Below are 15,396 nucleotides of genomic sequence, written 5' to 3' on the forward strand. Positions count from 1 at the left end.
CTTTCGCGAATCTTGGCTCCTCGCAAAATTCATGAAAGTTTCATGCAAGCAAAAAAATGTCTGGTTTGATTATATCTAATACAATTGCTTCGGCATTATTACTGGTTTGGCATAATGCTCCGTGATTAGGAAATGCTCGTATAAGGTACAGTCATTAGGGCATGCTCAAAAATTATGATGTAGTCTGGAATGATTTACATTTACTTCCATTTTTTAAAGTGCATTGTTTATTGGCCCTACATAAAAGTGACTGTGATTACAAGTTCAATTTTTTTCTTAATAGACTATTTTGACATAATTGCATACTGCAATACATGTACATACTGAGCTCTGTCCAATATGGGGAAATAGCCCCCAATCGTGGGACACATATTGTAGGTAAGATATTTGGATTGGGAACTGGGAAAGGCGTAAGAAAAATTCTACATGACGAATGAATGTCACTGACACGAGTAGCTTGTAACACCTAGGCAGGCTGGAGACCATCAAATATTGAAGTGTTTGGAGGGCAAGAGGTGTTAGATGAGGGTGAATAATTTGTGATTCGCTCTGGTCTGAAAGAAAGGAAATATTGGATGGCCTCTTTGTGGTCGTATACAAGTAGTGTGAGATTCATGAAAATAGGGCAGAACATGAATTCATTAACATTACTCTGTGAAGGGAATATATATCAATACATACACCATTCATCATACCAAAAGATTAAAAAAGTACTGATCAGTACCATAAAGATAATTGTAGAACTAACATAACAATTCAATAACAGTGGCAATAGAGATGTAAAGACAAAGTCACAGAAGGTAATTTAAGATTTAGCAATTAATGCTTTTATTTATGCAATGAATGTAATTATAGCAATGTGCATACCAATGACATGACAGACACAATGTAGAAAAATAATGTCAAAGAGATAAAATGCATGAAGGAAAGAAAATTGAGATGCACTGGTATTGCTTTAATCTTCATGTGAGGTCAAGCAAATATTAACAATATCAATTATCATAATTTCCACCAAAAAAAAAAAGTACTAGTGCTGACATGTTATAAACTATCAGATACACATACACTGCGTACATTATGTACTCATATTGATAAAGTTCAAGCCTACGTACATGTAGACCTTGTAACTTCTTACTTGATACATGTGATTTTTGTTGTTCTAATATCAGAGACACGATCTAATACATTACAGGAAGGTACCATTCAATGCAGAACATCACAAATTTACGTCTCAAGGAGAAGTAATTTGAGGGTTGGGCTAGCCTAGATGAGTTTAGCAGAAATAATGCAACAACCTTCGTCGCGAGATTAGAATGCGACACCAAGAAAACCATATATTAATCATATATTTGTAATTTCCTGTGGCAGGAATGTAAATTCAATATTCTGAGGACATCTTACAATCTATCACAATATTTCTTCTCACTGAAACGTACTGCTGCTCTGATGCTCATCTTATTCTCATCTGATGTCATCTTCTGCCTTCAGATGGAATTAATTTGGAAGAAATTCAATAAGCAGACAAGTCTAGCCAGGTTACGCTCGACTAGCAATACAGTAGTCTCCACATAATGGGTTATCACTTTATTGGATACTCTGCTTAAAGGCACAGTGACCTGGGATTCAAAGAGGGCGCTGTTGAATAAACATTTCACCTAAGAGGACAGCACAATGCCCAGCACAGGAATCACAAATTTCAAAAAGTCTTCAAATCTGGGAGCAACCCACAGATCAGAAGCAGAGAAATGTCTTTTGTCTTCATGCATAATTTTCCCTGATTAAGTGAAGCATTTTGGTTAAAATTGGGGTCACTGTGAAGATTGTTGTGTGACTTGGATCTTTACAGGTGTCAAACAGACAAGCTGAGGCTGTCGTGACACACCGTGCTGTGCATGTGATACAGATAGTACATCATTAGTGTGTACCATCTGTGACATGAATGAAACAGCACCAGTTAATCAGGTACCACGCACGTATCTGCACATGTCAATGCTACCTGATTATGCGGGAGACATATCGTATTTGTGAACCACTCACTTTCAATCAGTGTGATGTACTCCCTTCTTAATCCCTCATGAAAAATGACATCTCATGTGGCAGCCTTATACAGTATATAAGATGGTTCCCAGGAGCTTCATTTGCCTTGAAAGAGCTAGATCCTCTCAGCAAGCTGAGATAATACCGCCTGTTCAGTGGCCTCCAGGTGGCAGCACATCAACAAAGCAATTACCATACTTTGTTGGTGTGTGCGTGTATCTAGATCACCGTATTTGGATCTATATTCCTAATGACCTCATCAGATCAGATGTGGCTCATGAGTGGGGGTGGGGGGGGGAGAGAAAATCCTTTTACTGATTACGAAGGGGAAAAATGTTGATTTTGCATTCAATAATCATAAAAAAAAAGTAAGGCACAGATGACAAATATATGCCATTCTGGGGGGTTACTGTAAAACATGATATATTCGCGGCATGAATTTTTCGCGAATTGGAACCGACAGCCTTTTTCGTGGCATGTAATTTTCTCGAAGTGCCACTGGCGTTCAATGCATATAATGTAAACAAGGACTTTCGCGTGCATTTTAATTTTGCGAAATTCGCGAAATTAAAGTGCACGCGAAAATTCCTCTTTTTACAGTAGTCAGTGTTCCCTGGATGAATGCTAGTGTGACGTAGGATATCTGATCAATACATTTGTCAGAGTTGCATGGTAACCTTTGGAAATACTACGAATTAGATCACGAACTGTATTTGGTTGTCTTAAGAAGAGATGGCTCATTACACTATGTGTTCTCTTTGCCCCCTACATGACGAGATTACTTATGTAAACTTGGTAGGATAGAGCAGGTTTTGATATTATTGACACACGTCATGAAAACTTGGGTTTAAGCACAGAATTGATAATGTGGCAAAGTTTTCTCACGAACTGCTTTACAACAGATCACTCTGTTAGGCTACATCAATGCATCACTGAGAGCGTGGACCTACAAACTAGCTCCATGCTGATAGTGACACAGATAAAAAACAAACAAACAAACAAACAAAAACCCAATCATATGCTGTCTTTTATAATAGGGCCATTCAAACTGACAGTGATAAAAATGTGACAATATAGTGAAAGACCTCTGAAGCTACTCAAAGCATTGCCAGCGAATGTGTGATTCAGAGTGTGATTTATCAAATTTCATACAAAGCTAATTGTAACATTGTTACAATGATAGCCATAAGAATTTTCTCTCTGCATAAAAAGATTTTTCTCTCAAGACTTCTAGTCCTACTCGACATGGTCACATGTAGACTGTGCAGCAATCCTGCTCTCGTCAGTCAAAGTTACATGCAGCACACTTCTAAGCCACTTTGGGATACATATATAAAACGATGCCTGATAGCAAAAACTCCATAATTTTCCCCTAGTTTCATAAATTAATCAGTTTTTGATAATAGTTGCTATGTGAATTATAAAGTCAAACACTGCAATTTTTTATGTTGCCATACTTCCCAATGATAATGAGCATAATGGTGCGATGACTGTGACAAGTGGCAACATTAGACAGTTCCCTACAAATCTCTCCCCTACAGGGGCCACCATCTGCACCCCCATACAATTTTGGCTCTTTCAAAAGAAATATGAGAAAAACAGAATAAAAACACACACAAAAAAAGATAATTTCCAAGGGTTTCACCCAAGATTCTTCCTATTGAAACACCCCTATGCTATTAAAAAAAAAAAAAAAAAGCTCTGCTGCCCCTGCCCAAAAAGACACTTTTGGCAGGCCAATCACTACAGTAACAGTTGAATGCACAAAACTGCTCACAGATTTTAGGAGAAGCTGTTGAGAAACACAATACTCTGTGAAGTTGATCGTTTATAAGACTGATAAAAAATATTCTTGATTTCTGTGATTTGGCCAAAATGTTTACTATTAAAAGATCATACAAAGAATGTGAACTTCGAGAATTATCAAATATGATATGAAATATGTGGGACTGCATACTAACACGGTATGAATTCTTCCATTAAAAGAGCATTCATTAACAGTATTGCACATCCATGTTCCAATTTTGGTTTACGAATGGTTTTCTGATAAAACTTAAGACTTTACCTGTGATTGTATCTTTCTCACTTGCATTCCACGTCACCATCAAATTTGAGATCCCGGCACTATGGCTCACAAAATAATTGTGAGCATTGGTAACTGAATACATAAACTATGATCTCCCTCTGAAAGCATCATTTCATGGAAATGAGAAAAAATATATAGCTCCATATTCACAGAACAGACTGCGTGGTCTAGCGACGACAGAACTAATCATGGCGATGCCAAATAGAATAGCTTTGAATATTGCACAGTGCGTTACAATATTGGAGCTTGCAGAAAACGTGAGTTGTGCACAACACATCCACACAACTGAATGAATAATGTTGATATAGAATGTGAGCACTGCGTGAAACAAATGAATAAAAAATACTGCATACGTTTGTGTAAATTTGACTTACACCCTGATTCCTTGAAGAAACTTCATATCAAACCCATCCCGTAAATACTGCCTGCTGTTTGCTCAATGCCTGATAAAAATAACCACATCAGGATGGATGTAAGATGGATCAAGGCCCAATGAACTCCTCAACTCACGCATGATTAAAGGCACACCAACTCTTCAGCAACATACAAAATGTACCTCCCTTGTATTGCATTAGGCCAAGTAAAAAAAGAAACCAGTTTCTCGTCCTCGCGCGCATCGATTTTGGCCGCCGCATCGATTTTTTTACTATTTACTATTTTCAAAATGGCGCTGAAAATACAAAGAAATTCATAATTCTCGTCCCAGCCCGCTCCCCGCCCGCATCGATTTTCAGTTGCCGCATCGACTTTTTTGATATTTACTATTTTTTCGGCCGCCGAAAAAAAAAAAATCGACAATTCACCTACCAATCGTGATGTCTCATTTCTAATTACGCCTTGCGTCCTCTACTTAGCTGGAGTACAGCTGTAGCTTCTGTAGTGCGTATGTAATAAAGCACGCATTTCACACTGCGAGCTCGGCAAGAAGGAATGACCCACAAAGCAGTCGAACTGTAGTTGGATGGGCGCGCGGGCCTGCGCGCGCCTGGGCTGTGATGTACAGCGCACTCGGTACGTCGTGAACGCGACAGCGGCAGCATCTTTTGCGAACAATCGCTGATATTCTACGCATATTTCGCGCATTGTTCGTATTTTTCCCCGTTTCTCATATTTTAAGCGGATGAATTTTACTGTACAAATGCTTGTGAGGATTGTATCGAGTTTGTATGTATACATTTTCATGTCATTGTGACTATGTGCATGTGTGTGCAGTGTCGGAATGTACGGTGCCAGTGCAGTGGCCGTGCCGGCCGCGTATACGTATGCGTGTCTGTAGCTGTCGGGGTCCCCCCTGGTCTATCAGCTGTCTGCACGCACGCATGAACACATTCGAATGTGTAGAGGCCCAAACACTCTGCTCTGTAACGTTGCATCTGACGGCGATGTATTGTTCTATTTTGAAGAGAAAATGAATGCGCTTTTCCAGCAAATGTAGAATTATTAAATGGGTATATCTACAAAATAAATAACTTTTCCACGGACTCTGGTTTGTCTCGTATTTCTGCGGGATACTTTTCTTTACGATGTAAATTCACGGACACGACCATGAGTCGTATCACCTGTAGTGTGATACAATCATTCATCATCCAAATGATGAGTGATTATCAAATGTCTTTTTAGAACATGAAGAAACATCTTAAATAAATGTTTAATGCTATAATGCCATATCAGTATCATTTTGACATCCATCTGCAATTGTACCAGCCAGTTTCCAGTTGAATGTGCTACAATTGTGCTGTGAAGAGATGCAGATACATACCAGCTGTGTGGACACAAAAAGTCACAAACACCAACGATAAATAAAGCAGTGTTTTGAATATTATCATGGAATTTATTTCAGTCGTACATTTGTTGATAGAATGTTTTATACCTGTTTCAATTAATAGCACAATACATCAGAATTGCAAGTACACTGGTATCAGAAATGCCATTACAACACTAAATACCAGTATTAAGATGGTCATTTTCCCTTGACATCTGTAGTGTACGTAGTGGAAAGAAAAAGCAAATGTATTTCTGCATGCATGAAGTTTCATTTCAAGTATGGTAAATATTATGTCTATTTGTTTGAAAGTGCACAGAGTGCAGGCAAGACATACACTTGGGACCTGGTCTCTCATAACACAGCTACCAGAGTGATATTTCATTTCATAAATTGGATATAGAAAATAGTAAAGCCCTCTCTCGTTACCTTTCTCGGAATTACCGGACGAGAAACACATATTACTTTCATTTTGATAATCCTCGAAAAAATAGTAAGATATCAAATAGTAAGGGCCTCCCTCATCGCCTTGCTCAAAAAACCCGGACGAGAAACTACTTTCTTTTTTTACTTGGCCTTAAGTCAAATTATACCCATCTTCTTCTTTTAGGCTCTACCTGTTTCGCAGCTGATGTGCAGTCCTATACTAAAGCACATCTTCTGGGAGAATCCTTCTGCATATCAAAGGTTCAATTTCAGCAGTATTAAACCACTCCCTTCTCCTAGCTCCTCCGTTCCTTGGTATATACACAGCTAGAGCACAGTCCCAAGCTTTGCATGGTAAACATCAGTGCAGAGTCTCCTACACTGGTTGCTAAGCAACTACAATGAAAACTCCCTAGAAAGAAAAATGCATGGAAAATCAAGGCTGGAATGCTAACAACTCTAGGTTATGTGACATAGATATAGCTAATGTGTAACTGGCAATTATTCATCTGCCCTGTTATGAAATCATGTATGAATATTTCCTGTATCACATATATATCTGTCAAGAATTGATTTTGTGCACACAATAGTGATAAGAGACTTCCCAAAACTGTGCGTTTTAGTGCAAGTGTGACTGGAAGTGCAAGAAGTCACAATCTTTTAGATGGTTGTATGGAGCTGAAAGGGGTCTCTTCAATTAGCCAGCGCTAAATGACTAATCCTTTAAAGAGATCAGCACATGACGGCCTTGTGTTTGGTCAAAGCCTGATAACGATTACAGCAAGCTACAATGTGTAGAAGGATAAAGAATGGTTCAAGGCCCCCGCAAATACATCCACTCACACACACAGTCACTGCATTGTGGCACACATGTAGTACATCACAGTATGTACACGCGTAGTTTCCCTTAGAAATGCTATCATACAGTAGACTCTTTCATCTGTTAGGTCCCAGGAGACAGTGTACTATAGGCAAGATTTAATCATTTATGCAGCTTTAATCGGTGTTTTTAAATTACAAAAGTCTGCAGCTTATATCATCTCAGAATGCTATTAATAAAAACATTCCATGAAATGTTTGTCACATATTCCAGGCACGCTCCAATCACATGCCATACACCAATGACATTCCTTGGCAATAAAACATAAAAGCACTTTCTTGGTTCAAGGAGAAGTGGAGCACACAACAAAATATATCGAAATTGAGGGATCATACTTTATATTTATAGAATAAATTGAAAGCACAATTGCTGATGAGTGGGCATGCCTCCTAGTGTAAACAACATACTTTGCAATACAAAATGCACACATTTTTATTATTCTGCTTTTCCATATATATGGGCACAATGTAGTTGTTACCCTGTAGGCCTACTGGATAATGGTCATATCACTGCTTTAATCTTATATGCACAATACACAGGTAGATGGAGATGTTGGTTATGATACAACTTTAAGCAGTATTAGCAAATATGGGGGGGGGGGGGGGGGGGAGAGAGAATGCATATCATGGTACATGAGCATGCATCTGGGCCGAGTATGAATTGACCCAATTATGGATGTGTGCCACAGTGGGGTGATTAAAGGTGTGGTGACAGAATGGAAGGGTCCTTTAATTCTATAAATACGGAAATAGGCTAAACACATACAAGTTCAAAACTCCCAGCTCTGGGAGTGAATTAACTGAGCTGGGGTAGACCCTACTTGTGGGATAGAAATTGCTCCTGTTTACCTGTACAATGTATGCCTACCTGGTCATGTTTTCCTTCCTAGAATGACCCTTGGGGCCAGAGGTAGACCCCCTTTCACATCATGCCTTTGCCAGGCCGCTGCACCACTAAAATGCATGCCTGCAAGTTTTTCATGCTCTAGTAGGGATATAATGAGAATGATGACATCACCTGCCTGTGTGGAGAGGAGCAGACTATGCAACATCTTCTAGTCTGTCCACTTTCGTACCAGAGCCTTGCACACAAGAGGATCTGGCAGCATTACCACCCTGTCCCAGGCAGTGCATCCAACATTGGATTGGAATAAGAATCTAACATTCCATTCTGCATAGTGACTGGAGAAAAAAAGAGGAAGATTGAAAGAATGCAAACACTGAGGGGGGAGCCCCTGCTTTTAGTTTCAGACACAGAAAACTTGCAGAGTCTCCTCGTGGCTCAAGGAGCAGTGAGATGGACGGATGAAGTGATATGCACAAAAGTAAGGCCCACTCCAGCTCTTGTAACATTGTGCCTAGCATCTTTCAATGCAATGTCAAGTGCTTCCCACTGTTACAAGCTGTCACTATTGGCTACGGTACTCTTCATCTCTTTCCTTCTATTTACATCCTTTTCTCTTCTTTAGTTTCTACTCCACTGCTTTCTAAACTTTCCATTCATCTATCTCTCTTCAATCTCAGCAGTCCTTGTAAAGACTAAAATCCTGCATTACCAGGCTGTACTTGGACGTTTCCTGAGCATTCTCTGGAGATAAAACACAGGGTAACATTCCACAGATAATTATCGAAACAGGGGGTGAACGATGAGAGCACCATCTTAACAGGTGTTACTCGAAGAAGACTCAAGGTAACAATGTTCCTGTGCATTCTCCGGAGGCTACCCTGAACTCTATGGTCTGTTAACAGGGTATGATACCTGATGGTATGACAAAAACCCACTAACAATCAGTATTAAAAATGCTCACATAATGATGGAAAATCATATACTATCAGCTCTCATTATTACCTTCATCACTCCCCTTGTGCTGTAAAAGCATGATATAATTATTGTACAGGTTCATTTTTTGGTCAAGATTGCATGCCAAATAATACCATAGCTAGTTTGCAATCATTAAATTCAGAAAGGCACTAGCTTCTTTCTTTTTTATCAACTCAAATCTGGTGCAGATTATGGTTTCCAAACAATTTTCATGGAGTTTTGGGAAGCTGATAAATGCAAAGCTGTTTTGATTAGGCCTAAATGGTTAGAAACATATTTCAGAAATGCAAAAAAAAAGTGCGATCGCAAATGTGTTTGGGCCTGAAACACATTTCTGAATTCATTTTGAAACACGTTTATAGCTCAGACCTGCCAACGCATATTGCTGCCAACTATACATCGCTGCTCCTCAGGTCAGACTGTGCAAAGGAGCTGCACAGTAAGGCCTCCCAATTGACTCACAACAGAGTTGATAAACCTAAACAATTCCACAAACACGATCCAAAAGGCGTTTGCAAACGTGTTTTGATAGTGGGTTTTGAAATGTTTCAAACATGGGAAAGTTGATAACAGCCTGTGCTGGAATCTCATTTCACATGTACATAATTCCTCTTCTACGAGTTTTTGTAACCTTGGTTCCAAGTATAAATGTAACCAGCAACAGTGATGAAACGCTGCATTTCCAGCAACCCAGTTGTACACTTTCTCCTAACAACCTCAAACAAGCTTCTTCTCCATGGAACTTTTTGACAAGAATCGCTGGACAGTACAGTACTCTCTGCGTAATCGGGTATCGCTTAAACGGGTAGTCCGTTTAATTGGGTAGTAACGTCAAAATCAGTTCCAATGCGCATTAAAATTACCTGATAATCGGGTCGCCTCTCCGCTTAAATGGGTAGAAAATTTTCTTCTAATCTAATTTCTACCCACAAATTATCGAAGATATAACACTTCAAAAAAATCATGAATGTCAAAATTTCCACGGCCAATCGCATTCTCTGTTTAATTTGCAAAGAAGACCGATCATTTGGGAGTGATTAAACATGAAAACACATGTGCCAGTACCGACTTGCCACACGTAAAACGAACATTACACATGTAGCTGGCACTCACTGCTCACAATTGCTTAGACAGACATGAGTTGAACACACTTGCGCTCCTCCCTTGCTCCGCACCAAAATTCACAATACGAGATGTTTGCAACGAAAATCAGGCCATGCACCAGCTCCAAAATTTTACTTTAATTTCCCCAGTCACTTCTCGAAAAGTAACCTGACGTTCTACGTGACTAATGCACGCAAAGAGACTACATTCGGAAGAAAGCCTGCGTGTTAGCGAGGAGTCCATAGTCAAATGACAAAGTTTTCTGAAGACATTGTCCATAAAGAGAGTGTAAATTATTGCTCGTAACTGAGCAAGTGCAAGGTATGAATAATGTGTCGTGCAAGCACGCGTGTTAAGCATACAGTGTAGATGTTTGGTGCACTGTACAATGCATGTACATACACATTTTGTGTGTCAATTGTGAACGAGACGTGTTCTTCTGTTAATCGGGTACTCCGCTTAATCGGGCAAGAAACGCTCTGCTCGAGCCTACCCGATTATGCGGAGATTACTGTATTGACATATTGTACTACACTGGCTCATTGTGGTACTTGGCACTGTGTGAAAATCTACTTCCCATTGCTCATTACCTCCGCCAGGGAGGAGGTTTAATACATGTATGTTTTCGTTACTGTTTATGTGTCCGTGTGCAAAATAACTCAAAAAGTTGTGAACAGATTTAGATGAAACTTGTAGGAAAGGTTGAAAATGGCACAAGGAGTAGATGATTTGAATTTGGTAGTGATCCGGAAACTTTTATAGATTTAATGAAGGATATTCAATATTTTGGGAGGTGGGGTCAATGAACTTGGGAGTTCAAACTGTACATTTTTTAGGTTTTCATGCTCTACTGCAAGGCACCATGCATTTGAGGGTTGATGACGTAACAAAAAGCTTCTATATTAGGAATTCGGGTAATTTTTAGCATGCATACGTATGGGTGAAAATAGCCCGCTGCCCGGGCGGTATTTTCTATCCCCCAATTACATATATAGCAATAACGCCCTCTGTAGCTCAATAACAGAGACAGCTTCATAATTACCGCCCGGATTTTTGGACAATTTGCATCAAGATCGAAACGCAGATAACATGCATGGGCAGTTACAAGTTCAAAGGGAACATTTCCCATTGGCTCTCTGAAGCACCTGTCAACAGTACCAAGCATGAGTACTGCCCTTAAAAGCATAAAGAGCGCATTTACGCGCAAGCCATATTTGAACACGATGTGTGTGACAGACAGGCCAGTGGGCGGGGACAATGAACCTCATGTGAACCAGCGGCGGTGTCAAAGTTTCCTTGTCCTTTTTTCGTAAGCTTATGCAGATAGTGAAAACAAGAGGGTGACAAAAAAGAATACGGACACAAAAAAGGACAAGAGTCTTGTCTAGGGTGGAAATCACTGATCTCTACTGAAGAACAAGATCATTGGTGTAAATTAGCTGCTTGGCAGAGGTCTGCGCTCTAAAAGTGCTTCTCTCATTTCCTCATCCTCTTAGACTAGATTGCTCATGAGGTAGAACAGATCCACCTTTGACAGGAGGAACAAAAAATCAACACTTTCATAGATATGAAATAAAATCAAGCTGTGTCACAATCATCCCAGCTAAGAAATAACAAACAAACAAACAAGCAGAGAATGGGTACAGACATGAAGTGGAAAGCATGCAAACAACTGACGTAGAAATCGGTGGGGTGCTTGAAGATCTGAGGTTGAACAAATGGGGTGAGGGTAGAAATTATTCACATCGATGTACCCACCATACACCCTCATCACCATGGCAACACATGCTTCTCGCAGGCGTCTCTTAACATATTCTGACACTAGGCACGAATATAAATCCTCAAAGGAGTTACAGCAACTCTGTCCTTAACCCGCTGAGGACAAGCTGATTTTGCTACCACACACATTTCCCCATAGACACCTGCCAAAGCATACTGGGGGACTAGTCTTACAAGGGTTAAATCTGAGCCCATAGCTGATCTACTTACATGTACTCTGTAATCCACACTAAACACACCTCACACAATATTTACACACTGTAATCTAGTAAGACACTCACTGGTTGCAAAGTTCCTAAGACCGAGCTGTGACTTCGATTGAATATCATTCTTTGTCCAAGAGCCCATGCTACCTTTAATTCTACCCCAACCGCTGTGGCATGCCCAGGCCACTTTGCTTGGGCAATCTTCATACCACAGTATAATGCTCAGTAGTGCAGTCATTGCATGCAGTGTCACGAATTATGTCCAGGACAGGGTGATGCATTGCGGGGGAGGAGGAGGGGGTTGGGGTGGGGGGATGGAGAAATAGTAGGAGGAAAAAAGAGAAAGAAGAGACAGAAAATGAAAAGGAAGGAAGGAAGGAAGGAAGGAAGGAAGGAAGGAAGGGGGAAATGAAGATGGAGATGAAAGATCAGAGTAATTCAAAATAACAATGGATCTTCAAGGAATTATGACAATTTCAAATATATTCAACATGTCTTCACACTGCCAAATAACTTTACCAGTTGCAGAAAACAGGATAACATGACTGATCATATATGAATATTTTCCAGAAATGTCATTAGCTGACTGGTCTTTCAATGTAATAAGAATGGTCAGAATCTGATAAAGTGAATTGAACATTTTGCTGTGAGTCCATAGAACTACAAAATTCCTCTAGACATTTTACATTTTCAAAGTCAATTTTACGTTTGACTTTGACCATTCACCTCTGACCTTCCTCTGGTATTACAAATCTCATGAATGAATTCCTGGTCCCTAGCTGTCACGCAATGGACCAAATCTGATGAAGAATCCTATATTTAGCCCATGATTGCCTAAATGATTGATAATTTACAATTTGATCAGAATCTTTTAATCATTAATCTTCAATTCATGTTTATAAAATCTCGCCAGTTAATCAACAAGCAATACTGCTCCCCTTAGCAAAGTCTAATAAAATCTGAATGAGCTTTTTTGTTATCTTGCCAGATGAAAATCTTCTCGGTGAATATCTAGCTAAGTGAAAAATCTGTCAAGATAGACAAATCAACAGAAAGTGCAACAGTGTTATGTCACTGTCAGTGGTCCCTTCCCCTCCCCCAGCCCAGTCTGGTCAAACACGGTGTCTAAAATATGTTTATTGCTCATAAAAGCAGTTTTGTCCAAGAAAGGAAAAGACAAACATAAAACTTAAAAGATTAGAAATAGAGAAGAAAAGATTGGAAAGATAGACAGAGGCAGAAAGGGGGAGAGATCATTATTTGATAAGGGCCCTGTTGCATTAAAAGAATGCGATCACGCATTTATAAGTCAGGTGTCAGCCAATCAGAATTGAGTATTCAGAAAAGACTCATGTCTGATATTCAAATTATGTTTGATCTCAACTTTTATGCAATGGGGCTCTGGAAAGACATGGACTATCAAGATCTTATAATACAATATCAACTGAGACAGTCTTTGTCGGGCAAAAATCAAAAAGAACCTCTGTTTATGGGATAATGACAAGATTAACTCCTTTGCTGCTAAAGGCAACATGACTGCATACCGGGTATAGTATCAAAAAATGCTATTTTGAAAGGCTGGTCCTGTCGGCTCACTAACCCACTGAGGGCAGGCTGATTTTGCTATAGAGTTAAAGCAAGCCATAGCTGTAAGGACTGTTTGTGGGTCAGTCAACCATTTCTTTAACCCTTTGTGTCCTTCGAGTGCTAGTTTTGGCACAAAAAGCCCTATAGCCTTGTACACACTGTCCAAAGTACCTGGTACAGAAAGGATTAAAACAAACACTGCAGTGCTTACAGACAGGTAATATCACGGACTTTTTGAGTGTCGCCAAAAGCAGTCAAAGTATCGGGTGAGTGAGGCGTTGATGTTCAGCACGTAGGCCTATGTTCCGTTGACTGACTTGAAAACCTTTTTTAATTTGGCACAACGCTAATGCATCAATGTACAACTTCACATTCACCACTCATATGTGCGTCTATGTATCGCTATGGACACAGTGCTATAACCAGCGATCTTCGTCCACTGTGCTGTTACTGCTTCGTAAATGGATTATGAAGCCATTTCACGGATTTAAAGAAGAATATATAGAGGATAATTACAAATACTTCCTATACAGAAAATGTATCATTTCCTTTTAATAGACATAACTGTGAAAAGATTATAAGAGCAAATTTGTACCCGTTGGCACATTCATTGCAACAACAAAAAAATCATCTTCAGACATGCTTGCTTACTGATGTGCTAGCCATTTACACACACTATATGCCTATACGTTGTTCACAGGTAGCTTAGCAACCTCATCTAGCAGCCTGGTGGCAATCATCAGGGTAAGACAGGGCCATGAGCCAATCAGAATAGGGCAGTGAGATGCTGTGAGCAGCATTTGGGTCACCAGTGGAAAGTGAGGCTAGCATGTTCGAAAATCTGATGCTCAACGCTCAACGCATGCGCAATATGCTTGTATGAGACAGTCACAGCAGCCTCTGACTAGTAGGGCCGCACAAATTAAAAAGTCCTTATTACCTGATTGTGAGTCATGGAATGGGTGTGTCAAAGTTAAATGTCTTAAATCCTACGAGTAGCTGCATCCATAAGCCATTACTAACTAGGGAGAAAAGATAATCATCTTTAAATATTCATAAGCTCTTTGCCATCTCCCTGATATGACATGTTTATTCAATAGAGCTTACACTGTACCTCTAATTCCCAACAACACAGTATCTCATGTTCATGTTGATCTTACTTGGTTGCTAACTCTGCTTTGACATAGAGTCTTCTTTACTCTGAGAGGCCCCTTGGACACAACAAATATGCTAAGTAGTACAAGGGCTCTTTCAACTGCAATTATGATGTTTGAGTAGGCAGTGTGTATATACTTCATGGGAAGATTACAATGTATATAATCACTGTCACAATGACAATCTTGATTGATCTTGATTGATGGTAATCATAACAATCATTCATTTTGAAATTCAAGAAAACATGTTTATCAAAATTCCTTCCTTTCATACAGTTGCAATTCTACCAATCCAATAGTCCATGACTGATAAACAGGTGATTTTTTTCAAAGAAATGCCGAACCGCCCCCTCCCATCATGTAGAACGCAAGATGGGTGATTGCAGTGAATATTCAGAGGTGGACAAAAAAAAAATTGCCTGCATGATAGATTTGATTTGATGGATATGCCTGTATCTTCCCAGGGTAACTTTCAACTTGAATAAGATGGGGGAAGTCAAGCGGAAAGGGTCAAATTCTCCGCCTCTCTTTGAAGACCCTCACTATTCACAGGA

At 39.6% G+C, this 15,396-nt stretch overlaps 1 protein-coding gene across 1 annotated transcript in view; it reads right to left on the reverse strand.

Moving 5' to 3' along the window:
* LOC139735361 (uncharacterized) overlaps positions 1-15,396 on the reverse strand; it is a 75,531-nt gene that overhangs the window by 22,010 nt on the left and 38,125 nt on the right. The window lies entirely within an intron of this gene.

This window comes from Diadema antillarum, unplaced genomic scaffold (assembly GCF_040938485.1).
Source record: "Diadema antillarum isolate AM-2024a unplaced genomic scaffold, OU_Dant_1.0 seq00000570_RagTag, whole genome shotgun sequence".
In the NCBI taxonomy this organism is placed as follows: domain Eukaryota; kingdom Metazoa; phylum Echinodermata; class Echinoidea; order Diadematoida; family Diadematidae; genus Diadema; species Diadema antillarum.